The 26,434-nt window shown below is 45.8% G+C and overlaps 1 long non-coding RNA gene and 1 other non-coding gene across 5 annotated transcripts; one reads left to right on the top strand and one right to left on the bottom strand.

Moving 5' to 3' along the window:
* Positions 1–4,975: 4,975 nt before the first annotated feature.
* LOC112132231 (U4 spliceosomal RNA) lies at positions 4,976–5,114 on the bottom strand. The gene has a single exon (XR_002914026.1). It is a non-coding gene; the product is annotated as a U4 spliceosomal RNA (small nuclear RNA).
* A 5,192-nt stretch (positions 5,115–10,306) lies between these two features.
* Positions 10,307–17,730, top strand: LOC129057500 (uncharacterized). Of its 4 annotated transcripts, none has more exons than XR_010136209.1 (6): positions 10,307–10,391; positions 11,109–11,180; positions 13,120–13,318; positions 15,351–15,504; positions 15,593–15,870; positions 17,463–17,730. It is a non-coding gene; the product is annotated as an uncharacterized LOC129057500 (long non-coding RNA). The 4 variants fall into 4 exon arrangements; XR_008522070.1 differs by having other exon boundaries at positions 15,585–15,870; XR_010136208.1 differs by having other exon boundaries at positions 15,351–15,870.
* The last annotated feature ends 8,704 nt before the right edge of the window (positions 17,731–26,434 follow it).

The raw sequence follows: 26,434 nt of genomic DNA, 5'->3' as shown, positions 1-26,434 counted from the left end.
CACCTGAGGGTGCAGGCTGGCGGAGGACCTCACCCCTCCAGGATGCTACATGGATCCTCACCCTCGGAGGAAGTCTGAACTAAGCGGCCTCTCCAGCCTGGAGCCACTCTGCATCTAGAACTACAACAGGTACTATCTAAGGCAGGGGCATTTTATATAGTGCTCTTCTTGCTATTTATTACCAAGAAGTAATCATTCAGAAAGTCTTCCAACTAGGCTTTTATGTAGAATGTCATTGTCCAGAATGCTTTGACAGCTTTTTATTACCAGAAGGCAGCCATGCAGAACCAGCCAGTCAGAAGACAGCCCTTCTGGGCCCCGTACACATCTGCTTCCCCAACCCCACCCCTGAGCCCTTCAGTTGGTTCTGTTGAATTCCTGTGTGGAGGGAAATATTTATCCCTTGACTGATGGAAATAATCTGTAGTGAAAAGGTGTTTTTAGATCAAATAGCAGAAATAATGCAGGCTGAACACATGCGTGTTGGGTGACATTTGCTTTCTATGCATTGTCTAGCTTCCTTCCTGCCTTCTCTATTGGGAAATTTTCCTTATTCGCATGGAAAGAAAAGAGAGGTGTGTGTGACGTCCAGAGGGTGACTAGAAACAGCAGCAGCCGGGCTGTTGGTTAGGGTGTGCCCCAGGAGTCCCGTCTCTCCAGAGAGCACCCTGAAGGTGTGCAGGCAGGCCAGAGGCCTCCAGACCTGCAGGCCTTGTAGCCTGAGTGGCCCTCCCTGCCAAACGCCCAGTTTCACAGCTGCTATTCCACTCGCAGAAAAACTGAAATTCAATATTGAGCTCACTATCCAGTAAGAACAAGGTGCTCCTGAAAGATTTCCCATGGGAATAAGAATTCTGCTGTCAAACTTAGGATAATGCAAAATTGCATTATCTTTCAACTCAATCTTTCAAGAGCAGAAGCCTTTATATTTAGATTCTCCATCTCTCCCAAGGAGGGGGCGGAGGGATTGTTTTCATCACTTACCCCTGCCGCCCCACTTACCATCTCATCTGTAAGAATCAGGTGCTTCCGCCAGTGCGGGCTGCCCAGGCTCCCACGAGGCAGAGCAGGAGGCAGTGGTTGGACGCCCGCCATAATGCTGGGTGTAGGGCAGCCCATCGGAGCCTCTGCCTCAAATTGCCCTGTCCTCTCAGAGCACTGTCCACCAATGGTGCTGAAATGAGGAGTTTACAAAAGATATAGGGCTGGGCACTAAACTCACAGTGGCCAAGATCAGAGCCGGCTTTCCTGGCACTGGCTAGAGACAGATATGTCTTGGATCAATGGGGACCCTGAATGTGACTGCAGGGGACCTGGGTCCCAGCAGCTGCTGCCCTTACAGGCAACAGTTCTGTGTATCCACTGGACACCTCTGCACTGGCCATAGCAGGGTTTCAGAGCTCTCTTCTCTCTATGATCTCTTCCCATGGGATGCTGGGCTTCAGAGCTATACTATAGGCTAAATTGGGTCCCTCAAAATTCATATGTGGAAGTCTTAAACCTAATGCCTCATAATTGGCTGTATTTGGAGACAGGATCTTTAAAGAGGTAATCAAAGTAAAATGAAGTCACTAGTGTGGGCCCTAATCCAGTATGACTGGTGTACCAAGAAGAAAAGGAGATTAAGACACAGACACACACTGAAGGAAGACCATACGAAGACAGAGGTGGCCGTCTACAAGCCAAGGAAAGGCCTCAGAAAAAATGAACCCTGCTGACACCTTAATTTTTGACTTTCAATCTCTAGAATTATGAAAAAAATAATTTCTCTTGTTTAAGCTGCCCAGTCTGGGATACTGTGTTATGGCAGTCCTGATTAACATACAAGTCTAGTGTGGTCTACATTTAGGATTGCGGTTGCCTCTCTGGGTCTGGGGTAGGAGAGGTGACCTCTTGGGCCCCACCAACTCTGAGCCTTTGTGGTCAGCCACAAATAAGGCAAGCTTATTTTTGATACTTGTGGCAGACAGCTTTTTATTAAGAAAAAGAGTCTGGGTGTGGTGGCTCATGCCTGTAATCCCAGCACTTTGGGAGGCTGAGGCGGGTGGATCACCAGGTCAGGAGTTCCAGTCCAGCCTGGCCAACATGGTGAAACCTCGTCTCTACCAAAAATACAAAAATTAGCCAGCATGGTGGTGCGTGCCTATAATCCCAGCTACTCCAGAGGCTGAGGCGTGAGAATCTCTTGAACCTAGGAGGTAGAGATTGCAGTAAGCTGAGATCGTGCCACTGTACTCCAGCCCGGGTGACAGGGCGAGACTGTCTCCAAAAACAAAAAAGAAAGAAAGAAAAAGAATCACCTTCCATTTTTAGTTCTCTTCGCTCTCCCTAGTTTCCAATACCTTCAGTCTCTGTGCCCCTCCCTCCTTCTCAGGACATTGCTTTGATTCAGTCTGGAGAAGGCTGCAGTCTTCATTTGCAAGGCACTCACCAGCCCTGGCAATGCCGTCTTTTACTTTACACCCAGTCAGTCGTCAGCATGGTGGTGCACCTGGTACACAGCAGGTGTCTAGCTAATGTCTATCGAATGGATTAATAAAGAAGGTAATCAGCTACATGAATGTTTCCATGCAGGGTTTCTTAGTGGGAGTGGAAGGGCAGCAGAGATGGAAAGACGGAGACAGGTAAAAGAAAAGAGGAACTTTGTTTGAAACTATCCAAACCTGCTCTTCTCAGCTACATATCAGACCACAACTACATGTTGTACGGAATATTGCCTTTACATGGGCATTTTGTAGCCCAAAATATGGCAAATGTTCTTGGCTAATTAATGTTCCATGTACACTTGAGAAATGCTGTTGTTGGGTGAAAAGTCCTATAAATGTTAATTAGACCAAATTGGTTGATCGTGTTGTTTGGGTCATTTATATCCTTACTGATTTTTTCCTACTTATTCCATCATTTACTGAAAGAGGAGTGTTGAACTCTCAAACTGTAATTGTGGATTTCTCTATTTCTCCTTTCAAATCCATCAGTTTTTGTCTTGGGTATTTTGAAGCCTCTGTGGTTAGGTGCAAACAGGTAGAGAACTGTTATGTCTTCTTGGATAATTGACCCCTTTATTACTATATAATGCCTCTATTCTTGATTATCTTCCTTGTTTTAAGTTTACTTTAAAATTAATACAGCTACTCCAGCTTTCTTTTGGCTGGTGTTTGCATAGTGTACAGTTCTCCACCCATTTTCTTTTTTTTTTTTAATTTTTAATTGTAAAGATGAGATTTTGCCATGTTGGCCAGGCTGGTCTCAAACTCCTGGCCTCAAGTGATCTGCCCGCCTTGGCATCCTAAAGTGCTGGGATTACAGGCATGAGCCACCATGCCCGGCCTCCATCCATTTACTTTTAATGTATGTATGTCTTATCTTTAAAGTGGGTTTATTATAGACAGCATAAAGTTGAGGCAAGCTTTTTTATTCGGTCATAGTCTTTTAATTGGCATGTTTAGACCATTCATATTTTAAATGGTTATTGATATGGTCAGATTTAAACTTACCATGTTACTAGCTGTTTTCTATTTGTTATATTTGTTGTTTGTTGTTTTTTTCTCTTTTACAACCTTCTCTGTGTTTACTTTTCTATTATTTTATTTTATTTTGTGAGTGTCTCACTCTGCCATTGAATCTGGAGTGCAGTAGCTCAATCACAGCTCACTGGAGCCTCGACCTCCTAGGCTCAAGCAATCCTCCCACCTCAGTCTCCCAAACTACAGGCGTGTGCCATCATGGTGGCTAATTTTTTTTTCATAGGTAGAGTCTTCCTGTGTTGCCCAGACTGGAAGTATTTTTTATGATTCAATTTTATCTCTTCTATTAATATATCAATACTGAATATCCCCTCTATTAAAGTATTTCTATGACTCAATTTTATCTCATTTATACTTTAAAAAAAGTTTTAGTGTTTGCTCTAGCATTTAAAATATACGTTTTAAAATAATCTGAGTATGCCTTCAAATAATGTTATGCAATTCCACAGTTATTGTAAGGGTTTTATAAAAATATATTTCCAATTCTTCCTTCCCATTTCTTGTGCCTTGTTTGCCATACATTTCACTTTTCCATATGTTATAAACACATATTCTATTGTTACTATGTTTGCTTTTAACAGTTATCTTTTAGAGGAAATATAAATAAATAAAAAATGTTTTACTTCGCTTTTATTTATTTTATTTTGATGCTTTTTTGACATTTATCATATTCCTTCTCCCTGAAGATCTACCTTTATTTTTTATTTATTTATTTATTTATTTATTTTGAGACAGAGTCTCGCTCTGTCACCCAGGCTGGAGTGCAGTGACATGATCTCCGCTCACTGCAAGCTCTGCATCCTGGGTTCACACAATTCTCCTGCCTCAGCCTCCCAAGTAGCTGGGACTACAGGCACCTGCCACCATGCCCAGCTAATTTTTTTTTGTATTTTTAGTAGAGACAGGGTTTCACCGTGTTAGCCAGGACGGTCTCGATCTCCTGACATTGTGATCCACCCATCTTGGCCTCCCAGAGTGCTGGGATTACAGGCATGAGCCACCGCACCCGGCCTAAAGATCTACCTTTAATATTTATGGTAGAGTAGGTTTATTGGCAGTGAATTTCCTCAATCTCTATCTGCCTGAGAAGGTTTTTACTTCTCATATCTTTTTAAGGATATTCTAAGTAGGTATAGAATTTTGGATTGCCAGCCTTTTTTTTTTTTTAGTACTTTAAAGATGTTAATCCATTGTGTTCTGGCTTGCATGGTTTCTGACAGAAGTCTGTTGTAATTCTTATCCTTGTTCCTCAATAGATAGCATGTTTATTTTCTCTGATTGCCTTCAAGAGTTTCTCTTTGTCTTTGATTTACAGCAATTTACATATGATATGTGCAGGTATGTTTGTTTCTTTGTTTTTGGTATTTATCCTGCTGGTGTGCTCTGGTATTCTTAGGTCTTTGATTCTGTGTCTCTAAGTTTTTTCTTTTTTTTAACTATAAAGTTCAGTGTCTGTACAGACTGTCAAAAATTGCCAACGCTGACTATATTTCAAGTCATCATGGTGGAGTATTGGGAAAAGTTTTCAATTAGCAATAATCACACCTCAGATAAACCTCATTGGTAATGATACTGCCACTGCATAAAGCTGTCACTAATTTTTAAAAGTTCTCAGCCATTATTTTTCTCAGATATGTTTTCTGCCTAATTTTCTCTTTCTTCTTCTTCTGGAATTCCAATTATGCTTATGTTAGACTGTCTGATATTTCTGATATTGTCCTATAGTTCTTGGATTATCAGTACTGTCTTGAGTTTTTTTTGCTTTTTTCCTCTTTGCATTTTAGTTTGGGTAATATCTTTAAGTTTACTTATTCTTTTCTCAGCTCTACAAATTATACTGATGGGCCCATCAAAAGCACATCTCATCTCCATTACTGTGTTTTGTTTCTAGTATTTCCATTTGATTCTTTATAATGGTTTCCATTTCTCTGCTGAAATTACCTGTCTGGTCTTGCATACTGTCTACATTTTCCTTTAGGTCCTTTAACATATTAATGGTAATTAATGTCTGATAGTTCCAACATCTGTGTCATATGTGAGTCTGGTTCCAATGGTTGCTTCATCTCTTCAGAGTGTGCTTTTCATGGTTTTTTGTATGCCACATTTTTGTTGTTGTTATTATTGAGAGCTGGAAATATTAAATAGAACAATATGGTGAATATTCCAGTTCCAGGATCAAATACATGTGACTAGAGACAATTTAGGAATGAAAAGAAGTTATGTGGAGGTTTTATAACCTAGAGTTCAAGTCTACAGTGGTTTGGAAATAGGCTTTGAAAAGTGGGCAGTTTAGACTTACCCCCCACTTTAATTTTTTAAAATCAGGATAAAGCATACATATGGGTTTTTTTTTTTTTTAAATCATAGTCTATAGCAGAGGTCAGCAAATTTTTTCTTAAAAGGCCAAATGACAAATATTTTAGGCTATGTGGTCTCTGTCACAACTACTCAACTCTGCCATTATCAACACAAAGTCATCCATACACTCATACATCCACATATTTATACAAATGAGTGTGACTGTGTTCCAATAAAACTTTATTTACAAAAGAGGCAGCCAGCCTGTGGGCCATAGTTAACTGATTCCTTTGCTATAGAATAATATTAAATGAGCAAAGCCTTGCTCTCCATGAAGGAGTCCTGCTCTCCAGGATAACCACATTTAACTATTTTCTGTATTCTTTGAGTGGATGCACACATAATTCTACGTAACATAGGCTTATAACTCTATTTATTGATATATTAATCTATTGAGACTCCCTCACCCAACCATGAAACATGAGAAAATTTCCTCCCAGCACTTTGGGAGCCCGAGGCAGGTAGATCACTTGAGGTCAGGAGTTTGAGATCAGCCTGGCCAACGTGGTGAAACTCCATCTCCAGGAAAAATACAAAACTTAGCTGGGCATGGTGGCAGGTGCCTGTAATTCCCAGAGACTTGGGAGGCTGAGGCAGGAGAATCGCTTGAACCTGGGAGGTGGGGGTTGCGGTGAGCCAAGATTATGCCACAATACTCCAGCCTGGGTGACAGAGCAAGACTCCATCTCAAAAAATAAAAAACTAAAAATTAAAACACTTTTTTTAAAAAATGAAATTTCCTGTCTTACATTACCTCTTTTTTCTGTGATAAGCAGGTAAACCAACCCCCAGAGGCCAGAGGAGCTGAGAGGTAGAGGAAAGAGACTAACAAATCCAATTTCTTAGAAAGAAACATTTAGGCTGGGCGTGGTGGCTCATGCCTGTAATTCTAGCACTTTGGGGGGACCAAGGCAGATAGATCCCTTGAGCCCAGGAGTTTGAGACCAGCCTGGGCAACATAGTGAGACTCTATCTCCACCAAAAATACAAAAATTAGCTGGGCATGGTGGTGCATGCCTGTAGTCCCAGCTACTTGGGAGACTGATGTGGATCACTTGAGCCTGGAAGGCGGAGGTTGCAGTGAGCCATAATCATGCCATTGCACTCCGGCCTGAACAACACAGTCATACCCTGTCTCAAAAAAAAAAAGGTCACTCTGTTGCCCAGGCTGGAGTGCAGTGGCATGATTTCACCTCACTGCAGCCTCCGTCTCCTGGGTTCAAGTGATTCTCCTGCCTCAGCCTCCCAAGTAGCTGGGATTACAGGTGTGCACCACCAAGCCTGACTAATTTTTGTATTTTTAGTAGAGATGGGGTTTCACCATGTTGGCCAGGCTGGTCTTGAACTCCTGACCTCAGGTGACACTCGCCTACCTCACCCTCCCATAGTGCTGGGATTACAGGCATGAGTCACCGCATCTAGCCAAGAAAGAAAGAAACATTTAATAGGAACTAACAAACAGAAGCAATATCTCTGGTGGCCGAGAGACGGTTGATTCCTGTACTTGCCCTCCAGAAAGTAGTCTTTATATAGCAAGCTGCTTTTGGTAAAACATGTACTGTTGGTCACATCTCAGACCCTCCTGCAAAATGTGTGACCACTGGGGAAGTTAGATAAGCATCTTTATAAGGGGTTATCTATGCTACAGGCATTGTTTCTTGGCCTGACTGCAGGAACACCTTGGTGTTCAGGAGTCAAACATCGATCCTGATGGTGATTTCACTTCAGGTGGCATTACTCTTGCCTTGCAACAGGCTGTTTTCTTACACTCTTTCCTCCGCAACCCTCCAAGACTTGTCTTTTATCAACATATATTAATAGTCTTTCCCATCGGTTTGTTTCCCTTTATAACTTTGCTGTTTCTTTTTCCATTAACAGGAGACCGTTCCTCTTGAGCCTCCCCTTGGCAACATGAGGATCTTGCTATTCCTTCCTCACCCTACCCTTCTCCCCATCTTTGCCCGACTGCTATTAATGCTACTGTTACTTTCACGGCACCCATATTATAATGTTTGTATTCTGTTTTTTAAATTAACTAGGCCTTTGGTGCTCTGCCAGAAGTTGATTCTAAAAATTGCAAACCAAGAAACAATATTTACATTATTTTAATTATATAAATATTAGTCATTGCAGAACTAAGTAGTGTGATTGGAGAAATAAATATAATTCACTGGTACTAAATCAGTTCAAAGCATCAAAGTCACATGGATTCTTTTTTCTTATACTCCAGTAAATACTCAAAATCATGTCACATTTCAATTTTCAGTCTAACCAATAATCTTCAAGAACTCTTGTTCTCTGCACCTTTACTGGGTCAACCTACTGTTGTTTCTTGGAAGCACTGTGCTGACATGGTGCTCTGAGACGTCCACATCTTGAATCCTCTCTCCTTTCCCTGGGAACCAACCTTGGGTTGCTTATCTTGGTTCTTCTCTTTGAAGCTGTTACTTTTCCTAAAGGTTATCTTGAGGAAAGCTTCAGTTCTTCATATTCTAGGGGGTATTCAAAAGAACATCATTAATCCATTAGGCCGAACTGTTTTCTCCTTTCTCCCTGTGTATTAGTATGATTGATAATTTAACCGCCTGGAAAGTTAAGAGTGACGTCAACAACCTCAGCTGCACTGAGAGTGAGGTGAATCATTCCAGGAGAGTTCTGAGCCCAAACACACACTGGCTTGAGTGGTTCTGGGCTTGGTGTTCCCAACAAAGGCTCTTAGAACTCTCTTTAAGCCTCAGTCAGTATTTGGTGATCCAGTGGATGTTTTCCAAGCCAGGCTGTCAGCTTGAAGAGTTCTCCCTTGGGGCAAAGTCCTTTTAGCATCTCAATTCAGGTAATGAGTTCCCTTTAAAATGCTGAAAGGACCTGATGCGGTGGCTCACACCTGCAATCCCAGCACTTTGGGAGGATGAGGCGGGTGGATCACTTGAGGCCAGGAGTTTGAGACCAACCTGCCCAACATGGTGAACCACTGTCTCCACTAAAAATACAAAAATTATCTGGGCGTGGTGGTGGGCTCCTGTAACTCCCAGCTCCTTGGGAGGCTGAGGCAGGAGAATCACTTGAAGCCTGGAGGTGGAGGTTGCAGTGAGCTGAGATCGCACCACTGTACTCCAGCCTGGGCAACAAAGTGAGACTCAAATAAGTAAATAAATAAATAAAATGCTGAACAGGTTAATCCCTTGACCTTCTAAAATGGGGAAAGCTGGGTTCCAGGGGCTGAGCACAATGCACAGAAATAAACGATGTGAGTCATTGGTTCCAGGAACTCAATATTCTCAGCGAGGGGCCCTCCAGAGCAGCAAGTGCCAGTGGGAGCATCTCTAAATTAATTGGGTCTCTTTGTAAATCCAAAGGACAAATTAAATAAATGAATTGTCTAAGGCCAATTGATTTGTAGTTCACATTTCCTCTGCAAAGCCTTGACTACAGATTTATTCATGCATTTCTGAAGCCACATGATTTACTGCTGAGGCCTTCTTGGGTCTTTGATAACTGCCATGATTATTAAGGCCTGGGAAGGTATAAAATGTGTTTTTCCACGATATTTACTTATGTCCTCTGTACAAAATGCATAAATATGTTACCAAGAATGTTACTAAAAGCAGAAGAGAAAGGGCATGTTGTTCTTTTTTTTTCCCCTCTAAGGCACTGCTTAAATATCATCTGCAAATTGTTAATTGTTCAGCTTGTGCTTTTATGACAGGGTTGGACCTGGGGAATGAAAAACAGCTCCCAGTGCTGACGCAGGGACACACCTGGCTGGCAACTTTGTTTTCAGGATGCCAAAGAGTGTAGGCTTCATTCCTTCATTCTGTAATAGGGTACAATAGGCATTGTCTAACTTTTATTTCAGCTACTTAGAGGGAAAAAAGCTACCATGACACTTGTGATAGTTAATTTTATGTTTCAACTTGACTAGGTCACTGGTTGCCCAGATAGCTGGTTAAACATTATTTCTGTATTTGTCTGTGTGGGTGTTTCTGGAAGAGATTATCATTTGGATTAGCGGGCTGAGTGAAGCAGATTGCCATCAGCAATACAGGTAGGCATTGCCCAATCTATTGAAGACCCAAACAGAATAAAAATGGAGCAGGAGGGAGGATTTGCCATCTCTCTGTCTGATGCTTGCCATCTTCCCGCAGTGCTCCTGCTTTTCAGGCCTTCAGACTCAATCTACACCATTGGCCCTCCAGCTCTTAAGCCTCTGAACTAACCACCAGCTTTCCTGAGTCTCCAGCTTGCAGACAGCAGATTGTGGGACTTCTCAGCCTCCATACTCATGTGAACCAATACAGTATAATAAATCTCTTCATATGCAGTCATGCATTGCTTAACAATGAGGATACATTCTGAAACACGCATTGTTAGGCAATTAAGTCATTGTGTGGACATCATAGAACACACTTAAACAAGCCTATAGGCTCTATGGTATAGCCTGTTGCTCCTAGGCTACAAACCTATACAGCATGATACTGTACTGAATACTCTAGGCAACGTAACACAATAGTAAGTATTTGTGTATCTAAACATAGAAAAGGCACACTAAGGCTGGGCGCAGTGGCTCATGCCTGCAATCCCAGCACTTGAGGTTGGGAGTTTGAGACCAGCCTGGCCAAAATGGGGAAACCTCATCTCTTCTAAAATTACAAAAATTAGCTGGATGTGGTGGTGCACTCCTATAGTCCCAGATACTCAGGAGGCTGAGGCAAAAGAATCGCTTGAACCCAGGAGCCAGGAGGCGGAGGTTGCAGTGAGCTGAGATCACCCCACTGCACTCCAGCCTGGGGAACAGAGAGAGAGACTCCATTTCAAAAAAAAAAAGAGAGAGAGAGAAAAGGCACAATAAAAATACTGTTGTATATGTGGCCTGTCATTCACCAAAACATTGTTATATGGTACATAATTGTATATCTATATGCTATTGGTTCTGTTTCTCTGAGAACCTAGACTAATATACCACCTAATGGTGATCTCTAATGTTGCAAGGACAATAACTATCTTATCTGTCCTCACACATTTTATTGTGAAGTGACATTGTGTGTTGTCTAGACTGAGAATTTACCAGCTATAATTTCCCCCCACTTCAGAAACAGATTGGCAAATCATGATCAACAAAAGCGTGTTCACTGAGAGAAGTCACCCACTGTTCAGACACAGGAGTGAGACTCTGGGGGCAGGAGGGCATCCAGGAGAAATGTACAATGACTTTCCCTTTAAACACAGAAGCTGGAACAAGGCTCTGGGTTTAATTTGACTTGGAATTGCCTCTGTGGTTCTCAGCCAGCTCTGAGGAAGGTAAGAACCCACCCTTGCCTGTTCAAGGCTGGCTTCCAGCCCAGGAGGACGGCTAGTGGGGTGAGAATTAGGAATCCCCCACCAAAACACACACACACGCACGCACATGCAAACACACATGTCCAAAGCTGACTCTTATTCTCTGGGATTGTATTTCAAGGCCTCTGAAGTCACCAAAGTCTCTAAAACACAGGTGGTCATGGGGTTTTTCATGATAAACTTTAGAATCTTCTACCCTCATTAAAACAAAACCACAGTTCTGCAGGGCTTCTCCGAGAGCCACCCCGATGGGACCCAAGTCCATGATGGCTTCCTCCATTACCAGTGAGCAGCCTACAGGGACCCCAAGTGTGACCTGGGATGGGGCCAGAGGGCAGGCCAGGCACTCTTGGCCTCCCGAGACCTTTCTCATGCCTAGGGTACTCCGCAGGCACCTTGATGCCTAGTGAGCGAGGAATCCAGCTTAGCAAAGAACAGGCACAGACATTTCCTGCTTGACTGGAATCGTTAAAACTCGGTTCCAGGAACCTGACAAGTTCTGCTCCGCTTGGCACCTAGCACAGTCCCAGATGGTAAATCTTCCCTGTCACCACCGTTGTAACTCCCCAGAGGGGTCCTGGAATTGCTCCAGGAGGCCTTGTGCCAACTGCTAAGTCCCAATGTCCCCTTCTCGTCGTCTCACCAGAGCAGTTCGTGGTCCAAGACCCTCGATGCTTCCATGAAGAGGCAGATCGGCACCTTGTTGCATGTAGCCAAACCATACATGAGTGCACAATACACAAATGATGATAGATTTGAGCTCAGTGGGTGAGAGGCAGCAGCTGTGTGTTTACTCAAGGTGGGTTTGGAAAAGCTACATGGCATGGTCAGGCTTTTGAGACCTGTTTGAAATGTGGCCGGAAAAGGGGAGGCTGACGTGGGAGGAAGAAATGGGCACATGTCCCTGGCATCTGCTGCAAGTCCTCCTGCCTCCCTGAGAACACAGTGCATAGCATCCAGGAGAGACTGGCCAGGACTTGGTGTTCAGTTACCTCCAACACCAATGACAGTTGGACTTGCATTCCCTGGGGCCGGCTCACAAGCCTCAGAGAGCTCACAGCATAATGTCTTCTTCGGACACATGCTCACTGAACACCTACCATGAGCCAGGCACTGAAGCACTGAGGAAACACGGGGAGAGTGACAAGGATGTCCCCGCCCCCAGTGGGCTCTCAGCTCACTGAGCACAGGAGTTGGGCAAGTCCTGGGGCAGAGACAGAACGGCCCTTCCATGCAGGGCACATGGCAGTCACCGCTGCCAGAGGATCTGCTGGAGTAAGCAGGAGAAGCCCTGCTGAGGTCTGGATGTTGATGTCCCCCCAAATTCCTATGTTGAAACCTAACCCCCATGTGCTGGTGTTAGGAGGTGGGGCCTTTGAGAGCTGGTTAGGTCATGAGGGTGGGGCCCTGATGAATGGGATAGGTTCCTACAAGAAGAGGCCCCAGGGAGCCACCTCGCCCCTTCCACCATGGGAGGACACAGACAGAAGTCACCATCTGTGAACCAGAAATTGGGCCCTCACCAGACACTAAATCTGCCCCTTAATCATGAACTTCCCAACCTCCAGAACCGTGAAAAATAAGCGTGTTGTTTACAGGCCACCCAGTCTGTGGTATTTCGGTATTGCAGCCCAAACCACCCAAGGCAGGTATGGCATCCACCATCTTGCAGGAAGTGGACGAAGGGGAGGGGCAAGGGAGGGTGGAGGAGGGGAGCCGGCGCTGAGACCCAAACCAAGAGCAAGAGGGAGCTGAGGGGCGGGGGCGTTGTGGGAGACCATGCTTAGGCATTTAGAATTTATTCTAAAATCCATGAAAACTTGCTGAAAATTTTTGTTTTCATCTATGTGACATTACTATCATCTGTATGCTAACAACTCCCACCTTTATTTCCTCCCAGACCTGTTCTGAACGCCATGTGCCTCCTCCCCTGGTCTCTGGAAGTCCAGTAGGCACCTGTACACCTAGACACCTCCCCTGCACACAAATCTGATCTTCCTATGACAGTCCCTGTGACATTATCATATCATAAGAGATATATTTGATTCTCCACCCTGGTTCTGGCACAAAACCCTAAAAGCCTTGGGATTTCCTAAGAGGTAAGGGTGAGAGGAATGTCTTTTGTTATTCAAGATGAGCTCCTTCTAACCATACCTGAGTTTATAGTGAGCTCCTAGAGAGCCTCAGGTAGGAACCAACCTTGTGACTACAGGGTTAGCACTTTCAGCTCCCCCGTCTCCCCTCCAAGGAGATGAGAAGGACTGGAGGTTGAGGTACATACCAATGCCCAGTGTTTTAATCTGCCATGCCTAAGGGATGCGACCTCCACAAAACTCTTCAGGGACAGGGCTGGAGAGCTTCCGGGCTGGTGAGAGCACAGGGAGGTGCTGGGATGGTGGCGCATCCAGAGAGCGCCTGGATGCTCCGCAGCAGTCACCCCAATGCCTTGCCCAGGGCAGTCCTTTCATCTGCTGTCCCTGAGTTACATCCTAATCATAAACCAGTAAGTGTAAGTAAAATGTTTTCCTGAGTTCTGTGAGCTGTTCTACACCTGAGGAGGAGTTTGCGGGAACCACTGGTTTATAGTCCATTGGTCAGACATCTGGGAGGCCTAGGCCTTGCAACTGGCCTCTGAAGTGGGGGCAGCCTTGCAGGACAGAGCTCTTAACCTGTAGGACCTGAGGCTGATGGATAGTATCAAAACTGAATTGAATCGTAGGACACCCAGTTGGTGTCGGGAGAGCTGGAGAACTGGTTAGTGTGAGGTAAAAACCCACACACTTGGTGTCAGAAGTTAGAACAGAAATGGCTCAAAGTCCCTGTTTCAGTGAGTGCTTTGTCTCCGCCTGGATGCCTGTGCCAGGCACCCGGGAATCACCACCTGCCCTCCACATTCGGCGTGTGCCCTTGTCTGTGGGTTCCCCTCCACAAGCCACCATCAATGTATCCAGGTCTGTGCACCTCTGCTCTCGCCAGCCTGGCCCCAGCCCGGCCTCCCTGAGCCACTGCAGCCGTCTCCCAGAGGCTCAAAAGTGGTGCTTAAGACTTGCATTTGAGAAAGATGGGTTTTGGATAAATGTGGAGGATGGACTGGGGGCCAGTGAGAAGGGGACAAGGGATAGTTTCAGCGACCCGTTCCTTCACGTGTTCACTGAAGCCATGATGCACCGTGAGCGCCTGCTGTGGGCCAGAGCCTGGGAGAGAGCTGGGCTGGGGATAGAGAATGGAGTGTCACCCACAGAGAGAAGAGGATCATGGGGCGGGGAGATGGCTGAAGTTGCCCAGAGAGAGTTCAAAGGGAGCCAGGGCTGAGGCCAGAAACACTGAGGGATGGATGGAGGAGAGGAATTGAGGAAGGACAGAGAGCAGGAGCATACGGACAGAGGAGAGGCAGAAGCCAGGCTCTGCAGGGCTGTGGAAGCTGGAGAAGTAGGTGGTCCCAGAGTCCCACACCCATGGGGATCCAGGAAGGTAAGAGGGAAGTCAGCAACAAGGAGGTGGGAGAGGTTCCTTGGCATGTGGGGCAGAAGCCAGACTGGTGAATGAGAGCTGTGTGGGGGTGGAAAAGCGGCTGCAAGGCATGACCACAGGCGGGAGAGCCGATTGTGAAATCTGCAGGAATTTTCTGAGCCAGGCGCCAAACACAGCCAGTGTCAAAAATTAAATGATGAAAACTCACAGTTAAATAGGTTACATTAGAAACAAAGCAGTAAATACTGAAAACTCATCTCTTCCTAGTTTGCTACCTTCTACCAATCTATTCCCCTGAGATAATGTCCATCCATTGTGTCCCTATAGCGAGAATGCTATGTAATCACTCACGTCTATGCGTCTCTTCCAACTCTGCGTGTAGTGTTATCTCATTGGTGGCTTGCAATTGGCTGTGATGGGAGTATTTACACCACAGAAACCAGCAAACTCCTCAAATCAGACCTATTTATTCCCAGAGAGCCAGTTGTGAAACGTTTACCAGCACCACTGGAGGAGTGAGATCAGAGCACTTTCAGTAAGACAGCAGTGGCACGTTAGCAAATGGAAGGGAGAAAAAGACAGCAGCAAACGTGGACAGGTTTGTGGGCTTTGTGGCAGGCAAGTGAGCGCGTTGCCTCTGATGACTTTCATTTCTCTCAGTTAGGCTGAGGTGAGGTCAACTGCTCTGTGTGTGGGAGCCAGAGAAGAAAGCAGCACAGAACAAATGCAAACCAAGGAGGCTGGAAGATAAGAGCAGAGCCATCAGGACCCAAGCCCCTCGGGGGTATGAAACAGGAGTCCTGGGAGCAAATTAGTAGGTGCACTGCATGGAGGGACGGAAGGGGCAGGGAGGAGCATCTGAATGTAAGATTTCAGAGAAGCTCATTTTGTCAGCGTTTCAGAGCTTCCTGTGTGCAGCATGGATCTAAAGCTGGTGGATGCAGGGGGGTGAACAAGACAACATCTTCACTTCCTGCATGCTGATGGCGGAAGTGAGACATCAGCGAAGAAACATCACGATCACCAAATTATGATGAACACCATGGAGAAAACAAAGGACACTGTGACACCAAGGAAGGAAGGGAAGTTACTTTTCATAGTGGCTGTAAATAGAACTGAAGGCTGAAAAAGAGCTGTTAAAATGGCTTGTTTGAAGATGAATGAGAGTATATAATAAAAGGTAATTCTCCCTCCCATCCCCAATGCCAGCTTCCATGTTTCTCTCCCCAGAAGCAGCCATGGTTCATCACATCCATTTCCAGAGGTATCCTAGGAGCAAGCTGTTTGAGGAGCCGGGGAAAGAGGAGCATGTGCAAAGGCCCTGGGGTGGAAAGGGCCTGCTGTGCTCTGAGCTGCAGCAGAGCTTCTCAAGCCTTAATTTGCATTTGAATCACCCAGGGATCTTGCTGAAATCCTGATTCCTGATTCAGTAGTTCTGGAGAGGGCTTGAGATTTCTAGAGCTCCAGGTAATGGTGAGGTGCCTGATCCAGATCTCACTTAGAGTATTAAATAAAGTCCTAGGGGATCGTTAGAGATCAATCCAGCCAGAAATGTCACAGGAGAGGGAAGAACAGGTCAAGACAGGGCTGCACAGATAGGTGGGGCAGCTCAGTCAGGGTCTCTGTGCAGTAAGAAGCTTGGGTATTATTCTAAGTGCGACAGGAACTCACTGAAAAGGTTTGTGCAGACTGGGGTTGGGAGTGGCGTTACGTGATCTACTTATTCTTTCTAAATCACTCTAACTGCTGGTTGGGCAGGCAAAGTGACCGTTGGGGATCCACTGGGAGGCTACTGCACAAATCTCAGCCAGAGGTGACAGTGACAGGACCCATGTGATGACCGGGAAGATGGACGGAAGTGGGCAGACCCCAGGGGTATTTTTTTTTTTTTTTTGAGACGGAGTCTCGCTCTGTCACCCAGGCTGGAGTGCAGTGGCGCCATCTCGGCTCACTGCAAGCTCCGCCTCCCGGGTTCACATCATTCTCCTGCCTCAGCCTCCCTAGTAGCTGGGACTACAGGCGCGCACCACCACGCCCGGCTAATTTTTTTTTTTTTTTTTTTTTTTTTGTATTTTTAGTAGAGACAGGGTTTCACCGTGTTAGCCAGGATGATCTCGATCTCCTGACCTCACCATTCGCCCACCTCGGCCTCCCAAAGTGCTGGGATGACAGGCGTGAGCCACCGCGCCCGGCCCCCAGGGGTATTTTTAAGGTGGAACCGAAAGAACTCATGGATGGGTTGGATATGGGGAGTGAGGGAAAAGGAAGCATCAAGGATGCCTCTTGGGGTTGTGTCTTGAGCAAGTGAGCAGCCTGGGCCAGCATTTACTGAGGCAGAGGGAGGAGCAGGGAGATTGAGAAGACTGCACGTCACCAAGCAGAGATGTCAAGGAGACCGGGGGCGGGAGGGGGAGGCCGGGGGTGGGGGTGGCGGGGCGGGGGGCGTGGGCGTGTGTGAGGCGAGGCGGGATGTGTGAGGCTGGGGCTCCGAGGAAGGTCTCGGCGTGGAATATAAGTTAGGAGTTGTCAGTAGAGGCATTTTCTAAGGCTATGAGAATGGGCTATAGAGAAGAGCAGGAGCTCTAGGATGAACCCTGATGGACATGATCCCTAGGGACTGGGTAGAAGAACAAGCGACCAGAGGGGCGCGGAGAGAGGCTGCAGGCGGCTTTGCCAGCAGGATTTGAAATGAGGAGATTTTATCAGGGCTAACTCAAAGGGTTTGCATTTCACCTTTTGCCCCCTCTTGCATTTATGTCGTCATTTGAAAAGAGAAGAGACGGAAAGGAGGGGGAGTCAGGAACGCAGGCGAAGCGCATCTGCCCGGTTCTGGTGAGACCAGCCCGACAACTGTCAAGTCATCACTGCTTAATAACACCTGCTGGAAGGACAAAGGAAAGAGCTGCTGGCACCGAGTCACATGTCCACACAAACCACAGAGCAGGCCGTAGATGCCAACCCCTTCCCCTTCCCACCCTGTGCCTGTTCTTCATGTTAATCTATTACTCTAATCATTTATTCATTGTGTAGCAAATGATCATTTTCCTATCATTTGTTTATTACTATTTTTACTTTCATTATCACATTAGATTTTCACACATGGGAGCATATGGGGGACATATTTGTTTATTAGTTTATAACCTAAAATGAATATTTTATACAGGAACATTTTAAACAGAGGCAGAAAAACCCTTAACCCAATTTTATCTTATGCTAAAATTTCATTATCACCAATTCTCAGGCCTCTAAGCACTGTGCAAACAATCCTCGAGGAATGGGTGTTATCAATTATTAATAACTATTAAATTAGCATGGAGTTTGATTTTCCCCTAAGTATGTTTCGTAACTGCAGAGCAGAGAAGGAGCCTCTGCTCCCTTCCAGGTCTCCTGTTCAAACAAACCTGAACCCGGCCCAGGCACCCAGGCATCTTGGAGTGACCAGCAGTGAGCCCACGGCTGTGCCTCTGCCCTGCAGGGCACTCCGGGCCTGGACATCCTCCGGGGTAGAAGGATGAACCCTTCTCCTGGGGAATCTCTGGCAGGTGCATGTGATCTTGATATTCTCTGCAAGTGGCAGAAGGAGCTTGTCCCCCTCACCATCTGTTATGGGCTGAATTCTGTCCCTCCAAGATTCAAATGTTGAAACCCTAACCTCCAGACATCCAGAATGTGACTGCATTTGGAAACAGGGCCTTTAAAGGTGACTAAATTAAAATGGACTGGTCCTTACTTCAATATGACTGCTGTCCTTATAGGAAAAAATTTGGACACAGACACACACAGAGGGATGACCACGTGGAGACGCAGGGAGAGGATAGCAGCTACAGGCCAGGGTGAGAGGCTTCAGAGGAAACCAGCCCTGCTGACTCTTTGAAGTCGGACTCCCAGCCTCCAGAACTGTGAGAAAATACATTTCTGTTTTAAGTCATGTGGTCTGTGGTATTTGCTTTGGCAGCCAACACAAACTAATATGCCATCTGCACCCTTCCCTCCAACCGTGTCTGATGCCCTTAGGAACCACTGTCTTCCTTTATCCCAGGATGTCTGCAAGGAAGAAAATGTCCCTTTTCTAGCATTTAGAGGCCACCAACATTGAATAACCACACTGGGATAGACACAGCGGGGAAAAGATTCCTGCTGTTCCCATCACAGCAGCCTTGGAGATGAGGAGACAGATGGATCTGACCAGAGTGAGTCCCAGCCCGACCTTCTCCCGCACACTCTACACATCAGCTGTGAAGACTGAGCCAGCCTTGTGAGGGCAGAGTGGGAGGGAGATGAGGCCCAAGGTTCTTAGAATTCACCTGGCCTCATCAGGACCTTCAAGATCTTCCTCTCTTCTCTGCTACCGAAACTGTGTGAGGGGGAAAAAGCCAGGGCGAGATTGGAAATTCAGCCACCCACATTCTTGCAGTGACTAACAGCTGTTAAGAGACATTTTATTTGTGTTTTGTTTTGTGACAGAGTCTCCCTCTGTCACCCAGGCTGGAGTGCAGTGGTGCAATCTCAGCTCACTGCAACCTCCGCCTCCTGGGTTTAAGTAATTCTCCTGCCTCTGCCTCCTGAGTAGCTGAGATTACAGGGGCCTGCCACCACACCCTGCTGATTTTTGTATTTTTTAGTAGAGATGGGGTTTCACCATGTTGGCCAGGCTGGTCTCAAACTCCTGACCTCAGGTGATCTTCCTACCTTGGCCTCCCAAAGTTCTGGGATTACAGGTGTGAGCCACTGTGCCCAGCTAAGGGATATTTTAATAAACCCCAAACTGCAAACAGCCTTAAGCTAAAAAATGGTATTCTGAGTATGTATTCTCAGATAGGAAGGTTTAGAAGAGCCCAGTGAAGCTGGCTTAGTGCCCTTCAAGTCACCCCAAAAGAGCCAGCTGCCTGATCGAAGCCAGAGCCTGCCCTCCTTTTAATGTGTACAGCGTCTCACGGACTGCCCTGTTTACAGCACATCTTATGGTTAGATGTGGCCACCACAAGGATGCTTTGCTGTGTTCATGGACAGCATAGCCATGGAGGGGACACGGGCTCTGGGGTCAGATTTGTTTCTGTTTGTGTCTCAGATCTGCTACTTAATATGTGTGACCTCAGCGAGTTACTTATTCCTCCTGTGCCTCAGTTTCCTCATATGCAAAATGGGATAATAATGGCAACTCCCACATAGGGTTTGCTGAGGATTAAATGAGTAAGTACACGACTGTAGCACGATGTAGTAGTGTTTAATGGCATTATCGCCGTGATTAGTTGTGTGAGCCTTGGCTTCCCTTCTGTAGCATAGAGCTACCAATACCTACCTATAGCATATTGTTACTTTGGGGATTAAACAAGATGCTGAATGACAAGCACACGGCATATAGTAGGTGCAAGTGTTTGTTCCTTTCCTGCTTCTACTATTTTTTTTTCCCGAGACAGAGTCTTGCTCTGCCGCCCAGGCTGGAGTGCAGTGGCACGATCTCAGCTCGCTGCAACCTCCACCTCCCGGGTTCAAGCAATTCTCCTACCTCAGCCTCCTGAGTAGCTGGGATTACAGGCGCCAGCCACCACATCTGGCTAATTTTTGTATTTTTGGTAGAGACGGGGTTTCACCATGTTGGCCAGGCTGGTCTCGAGCTCCTGACCTTGTGATCCACCTGCCTCAGCCTCCCAAAGTGCTGGGATTATAGGCATAAGCTACTGCACCCAGCCTGCCCCTTTTAAGGAACACTGGTGATTCAGTTAACATCTCATCTGGCAGGAACATTCATTGATACCAACATCCTTAACATCTAACCGAGTTGAGTAGCCAGAATAACTACCTCCAGGGTCATGCTTTGAGGATTCCAGCTTTATCTGTAGTGAAACTTTCCCTGACAGCCTGCTGATTTCCCCTTCCCAGATACAAAGTCCTTTTGATCACTTACTATGAGTCAGACACGTTCTTAGCTTTATCTCCTTTAATCCTCACCATAACACCATGAGGTAGATATCATCATCCCTGTTTTATAGATGAGAAAAGCTGAGCTTAAAAAGGTTAAAAAACTCCAACACTTTGGGAGGCCGAGGTGAGTGGATCACCTGAGGTCAGGAATTCGAGACCAGCCTGGCCAACACGGTGAAACCCCGTCTCTACTAAAAATACAAAAAAATTAGCCAGGCTTGGTGGTGGGAGCCTGTAATCCCAGCTACTCAGGAGGCTGAGGCGGGAGAATTGCTTGAACCTGGAAGGCGGTGGTTGCAGTGAGCCAAGGTTGCGCCACTGCACTCCAGCCTGGGCAACAAGAGCAAAACTTCGTCTCCAAAAAAAAAAAAAGGTTAAAAAAACTTGTCCAAGGTCACATTGCTGGTGCAGGTCACACCCTTGTCATAAAACCGGGGGCTTTCCGACTCCCAAGCCCAGCCTTGAACCTCTGTGGTTTCCAGAACCAGAGCTGATGGGGAGCAGCTGATGCCATAGAAGCTGTCACAGGCAGGCATGGGGACAGGAAGGAGAGCAGACGGTGGAAGAGCAGAGTGTCCCAAGCTAGTCCAGGAGGGGCAAAGGATCCTATGGAGACAAAGAGGGACTGATCATCATCTTGACCCAGGCCCACCCACTGTCCTCCCTTCCTCATCCTTGTTCAGGTGCTGTCTCTTTCTGTTTTCCGAACATTGCCAGCACCTTTTTTTAAAAATGGGCTTTATTGTGATATATTTCACACACCGTACAATTCACCTATTTACAATGTACCACGGAATCGTTTTTTAATATATTCACAGTTGTGTATCCACCACCACAATCAGCAGTGCATTATCATTGCCCCAGATGTCATTAGAACATCGTCATCACCCCACACTAGCCACTGCACCCCAGTACCCCCAGCCCCAGGCAGCCACTAATCTACTTTCTGTCTTTGCAGACTTGCCTATTCTGGGCATTTCATATAAATGGAATGATACAAATGTATGGTCCTTTGGGACTGATGTCTTTCACTTAGCATAATGTTTTCAAGGCCTAGTTTTAAAGTAAATTAAAAAATGGTTAAAGGTCAATGTGTAGTACTTGGCACAAAGTAGAGAGGCTCAGTAAATGCTTACTGAATTGAAATACAATTTTTTTTTGAGATGGTGTTTCACTCTGTCACCCAGGCTGGAGTGCAGTGGTGCAATCTTGGCTCACTGCAGGCTCCGCCTCCCGCGTTCAAGCGATTCTCCTGCCTCGGTCTCTTGAGTAGCTGGGATTACAGGTGTGCACCACCATGCCCAGCTAATTTTTGCGTTCTTAGTGGTGATGGGGTTTCACCATGTTGGCAGGGCTGGTCTCGAATTCCTGACCTCAAGTGATCCGCCTGCTTTGGCCTCCCAAAGTGCTGGGATTACAGGCTGAAATAGAATTTCTGATCATAAGTAATTGCCCCGAGTCATCAATAAAAGGCTACATTATATTTGTCACATTCTTTTTTTTTTTTTGAGACAGGATTTCACTTTGATATGCAGACTATAGTACAGTGGTGCCAACTTGGCTCACTGCAGCCTCAACCCCCTGGGCTCAAGCAATGCTCCTGCTTCAGCCCCCCAAGTAGCTGGGACCACGGATGTGTACCACCTTGCCTGGCTAATTTTTGTATTTTTTGTAGAGACGGAGTTTCTCCATGTTGCCCAGGCTGGTCTCAACCTCCTGAGCTCAAGGGATCTGCCTGCCTTGGCCTCTCAAAGTTTTGGAATTACAGGTATGAGCCACTGCGCCCAGCCCATCACCTTTTTTTTTGAGTTGGAGTTTTGCTGTTGTTGCCCAGGCTGGAGTGCAGTGGCGCAATCTCGGCTCACTGCAACCTCCGCTTCCCGGGCTCAAGCAAGTCTCCTGCCTCAGCCTCCCGAGTAGCTGGGATTATAGGCATGTGCCACCATGCCCGGCTAATTTTGTATTTTTTGTAGAGACCAGGTTTCACCATGTTGGTCAGGCTGGTCTCAAATTCTTGACCTCAGGTGATCCACCTGCCTCGGCCTCCCAAACTGCTGAGATTACAGGCATGAGCCACCACACCTGGCCCATCACATTCTTTAAAAAGCGGAGAACTGATTAACACATTCTTGAAATGTGGAGCAAATGTTGCATGACCAAGTGTTTCTTAATCAGTTTCCTGAAATTGCAGCTGTCTTCTTTCAATTCCCATAAAAGTGCTTTAACATTTTTTATACTAATACTGTAGTTCCTCAAATTTTGACTTCTGAGCACCAATAAGGAAATGTGGAGAGAAGGGACCTTGCTACACAGTTGGTAGGAATGGAAATTAGTATAACTATTATGGAAAACAGTATGAAGCTTCCTCAAAAAATTAAAAATTGAACTACAATACACATCCAAAGGAAATGAAATCAGTGTATCGACTGGGGATGCTGGCTGAGACCTGTCATCCTAGCACCTTGGGAAGCTGAGGAAGGAGGATCATTTGAGTCCAGGGGTTCAAGTCCAGGGGTCTACCTATGTTGCTCAGGCAGGTGGATCACCTGAGGTCAAGAATTTGAGACTGGCCTGACCAACATGGTGAGCAACATAGGGAGACCTCATTTCTACTAACAATTTAAAAATTAGCTGAGTGTGGTGGTGCACACCTGTGGTCTCAGCTACTCAGAAGGCTGAGGCAGGAGGATCGCCTGAACTTGGGAGGTCGAGGCTGCAGTGAGCCCTAAGCATGCCACTGCACTCCAGCTTGGATAACAGAATGAGATCCTGTTTCAAAAAAGAAAAGAAAAGAAATCAGCATGGCAAAGAGTTATCTGCACTTACATGTTCACTGCCGCATTATTCATAATAGCCAAGATATAAAATCAACCTATGTGTGCATCAATGGATAAATGGATTTTTAAAATGTGGTATATAAATGTAATGAAATGCTATTCAGCCTTAGAAAACAAGGGAATCCTGTTATTTACAACACCGTGGATGAACCTGGGGACATTTTGCTAAGCGAAATAAGCTAGGCACAGAAAGAGAAATACCACATTATTTCATTCATAAGAGAAACCTAAAAACGTCAAACTCATAACAGCAAAGTGGAATGGTGGTTAGCAGGGAGTCAGGGCAGAGGTGATGGCGAATGCCTTTAATGGCCAAAGAATACCAATTTTCAGTTGGACAGAAGTTCAAGAGGTCTGTTATACAGCACGGTGTCTCTAGTTAATAACAATGTATTGTATACTTGAAATGTGCTAAGACAGTAGATTGCATATGTTAATTAGTGTGATTTAGTTATTTTACAATGTAAACATACATCAAAACACGTAGTACATCATAAATACATATAATTTCTATTTGTCAATTGAAAAACAGTCGTCTGGACCTGCTTCCTGTCACAGAAGTCGATTTGCATCTTTTTTTTTTTTTTTTGAGACTAGGGTCTCACTCTGTTGCCCAGGTTGGAGTGCAGTGGTGCCATCCGGGCTCACTGCAGCCTTGAACTTCTGGCCTCAGATGATCCTCTGGCCTCAGCCTCTCATGAGGCTGGGACCACATGTGCGCACCACCACACCTGGCTAATTTTTAAAGTTTTTGTAGAGCTGGGTGTCTTGTTAATTGCCCAGGCTGACCTCAAACTCCTGGGCTCAAGCGATCCTCCTGCCTCAGCCTCCCAAAGCCCTGGGATTACTGGTGTTAGTTGCCACACCTGGCCTAATCTGTGTCTTTATCAATACTATAGGAAACACAAAAGAAAAAAACAAAGAACTAAACAAACTACCTCTTAGACTCAAATAGCCAATTACTGAAACTGAATTTGACTTGCAGATTCTGGTTACTTGTGCAGAGATAGCCCAGGTTTCTTTGGAACCCCAGGGCTTGTCGTCAAAGACAAAGTATCTAGTTGAATGGGGGAGATCATTAGGAGGCAGTGGCCCTTCTCACAGGACAAGCCCCAGAAAAGAAAGTGTCCCACGGTTGGGAGGCACATGGGGAGGCGGGTGGGAGTTCAGTCACGCCTGGCAGAGGATGTATGGAGGCAGGTCCCGCATGCCTTTAACTCTCCGTTGCTGCCTTACAACAAAGGAGAGACCTTCCAGACCCTCATCTGGCGTCCTTCCCCTCTTTTCTCCTGAGCCCTGACATTCTGGCAATGCCTCGGCAACACAGAAGATAAAGCACGGAGAGGGAGACTCAGCCACGTTTTCTTACAGAGAGGGTGTGTGGCTGGAAAAGGGCCATTATTGACTCCTGTTCTCGCTTCCCCTCCTCTCTCGGAGTCTGGAGAACTTCGAGAAAAAAGGAGGAGGACACAAAGGGAAATAAGTAAAAAGATATGTCTGGAGCAACTATGAGGATGGCAAATTGGTGTCTAATTCTGAAAATCATAATTGGTATAAATGCTATGCACTGTGGAAGGAGGGATGAAAGGTAGAGGGAATAAAAAAGAACATGAAGTCAGAATCCTTGGCACGAAAGCCTGCCGTTTATACAAGCAAACAAACAAGATCAGAGACTATCAACAGGCTGGCTGAATTGGACCAATAGGCAGGTTTATTCAGCCCCACACTTCAAAAATCAGGAGATCTCCACATTAAAATCTGGGAATCTGACCTTTTGTAACAAATCAGGGGATTTGCAACACCAAGAGCATCATCACAGGCAACGACCGGCTTGGACGGACAGTGGCTGCCCCTGCAGATGGGTCAGGTGCTCTTTCATTGGACACAGTCTCCACCACTCCCTGTTGCTTGCTCCTTGCTCCTTGCTCCCCATCAGCATAACTGTTTGGGCCTTATAGCATATGCATTTGTCACTCCCTACTAGGACATCCACAACATGAAATGAGAGAACAATTTGGTAAATTCAACAAAAGGCATATTACGCAGCCACCATACATTCCTTGTGGAAAGAGAAGTGGCATAAATCAATTCATAAATTATTTCAAGTTGTTTCCTCCGGAGTCCTGGGCTGGCTGCTGGATGAATTCATCTGTCTTCTAGCAGATGGACAAGAAAATTGAATTGTAGTGGCCAATCAGGTGTCGACCGCAGCCTCTGAGCCCATGTGGGTGAGGCCTCACCACAGAGAGAATGAGAGCTGGCTGTAGGACGGGGTGTTGACCTGTGTGCACAGCTGCCCAGGAAAGGGCCTAGAGAGAGGAGCTATGGGTTCTGCACTGACATCAGCCTTGAACAGGAGGCTGGCGTGGCAGTGGCAGCGGGGGGATGGGAGGGACATGAATAATTCATATTGCAACCAGATTGATGCTCAGTGAGCTTCAATAGGAATGAATTACCTTGTGTGCGTTTCCTGCCTAAATGTCAGTGTATCTTTTCACAAGCGCCTGGGACGGGTTTATGAATAGGTGCATTCTCCGATGCCTCTGCTTTAGGCAAGGCAGTTTCAGAATCTTGGCTGAGTTTCCAACTTCTGACTTGCTATTTACAAACTGTAATCATAAGATTTCAAGTGACACATGACTGAAAAAAAAAAAAAAGCCCTTACTCGGGAGAAATCTGGATGGAAATGGAACAATGGTTTTGAATGTATCTGGATCATGAAATGAAAGTCAGGAGGCTTGAGTGTTCTGCTGAGAAAAAGTGATGGAGGAACAACATAAACATGTAGAGGACACTTACTGTCTTGGGAACTTTATGGGTGTTCTCATTGTTAACATCATTTAACAGATGAGAAAAACAGAGTTCTGAGACATTGCTGCTAATAGAAATTCAATGCGAGCCACATTTGTAATTTAAGATTTCCTAGTAACCACATTAAAAAAGAGAAAAATAAAAAAGAGACTGAAATTAATTTTAATGGTATAT

The sequence above is a fragment of the Pongo abelii genome, chromosome 12 (genome assembly GCF_028885655.2).
Source record: "Pongo abelii isolate AG06213 chromosome 12, NHGRI_mPonAbe1-v2.0_pri, whole genome shotgun sequence".
NCBI classification, from domain to species: domain Eukaryota; kingdom Metazoa; phylum Chordata; class Mammalia; order Primates; family Hominidae; genus Pongo; species Pongo abelii.
This window is presented reverse-complemented; position numbering and strand designations above follow the sequence as displayed.